The sequence below is a fragment of the Hermetia illucens genome, chromosome 4, assembly GCF_905115235.1.
Source record: "Hermetia illucens chromosome 4, iHerIll2.2.curated.20191125, whole genome shotgun sequence".
NCBI classification, from domain to species: domain Eukaryota; kingdom Metazoa; phylum Arthropoda; class Insecta; order Diptera; family Stratiomyidae; genus Hermetia; species Hermetia illucens.
Window position 1 is genome coordinate 53,326,413 of NC_051852.1, and position 1,075 is coordinate 53,327,487.

Consider the following 1,075-nt stretch of genomic DNA (forward strand, 5'->3'; position numbering starts at 1 on the left):
TCACTTCATGCTTTACTCTTCAATTATACTCTTACAGGATGTTTACTGTTCTTTTCCATTTCTTATATATCTTTTAATTCCTTGAGGAGTTTCTGCAGCGAATCAATATTTTTGCGGACTCATCATAAGTGGTAATCCATGCTACCACGAAGATAAAGATGTATCGCCGAAAATATTCCATACCGAAAAAAAGTAAATTGTACAAAATAGCCTTGCTTACTTGTTACTTGTATCAATTGGAAACCAGAAAATCTGATTAAAATATCGCTTGAAACAAAAATGGACGCCAATCCCTTGCTGCAAAAATAGTCTAATCTATAGGTATATCGGCATTTCAAACAATTTACACAACAAAAGTAAAAGAGGGCCTAAGTTCCGCACGGTCGAATTATTTGGAGAATGTAGATGTGAGAGAATTCAACATGGAAATTAGCCTGCTTTAACGTAGCTTTCCAAGTATTCCTTCAAGTCTTTGAATACTATTTTATTTTATCAATTACCTTTGGGACGACAGATCATGGTGATTTCCATCTTCAGGTCTTCATTGTATTACTTACTCTAAACTTTCCCTTCCTTGCCCTTTATGACATCAACATGTCACCACAAGTTTTTTTCTTGCACATTTACCGTAGACGGTCGGATGTGCGCAATAATTTTTCTCCATCATAAAATTTCGAACAATGTGCTGCGAGCTGAATCTACTCTGTTCAATCTTCTTGAACCAAACCCTTGATGAGCAAAGCCATCAACCTCCTCATTGCGAAAGACATGCGATTGCCGTGGCACCCACATCGGGATTAATTCGCTCAGTCGCCTAAGTTTTAGCAACAACTGATGCAAACCCACACCACCTAGCTTAAGAGGGTCATACGGTGTGTCGGACCCGATAAATCAACTTTTTTTTCAATTGTATCCAGATATAATGCGGAATATTTGGGCAAAGTGTTTTTTCTCGAATCATTCGAAAACTACAATGTGATCGTCCTCCCTGCATCGGAGAAGGTGCTAATAGGACCCCAAGCCAAGGTGGAACAGCATACGCCGAGGGCTGCGTGGCCAATGGGGAGCTTGGTCT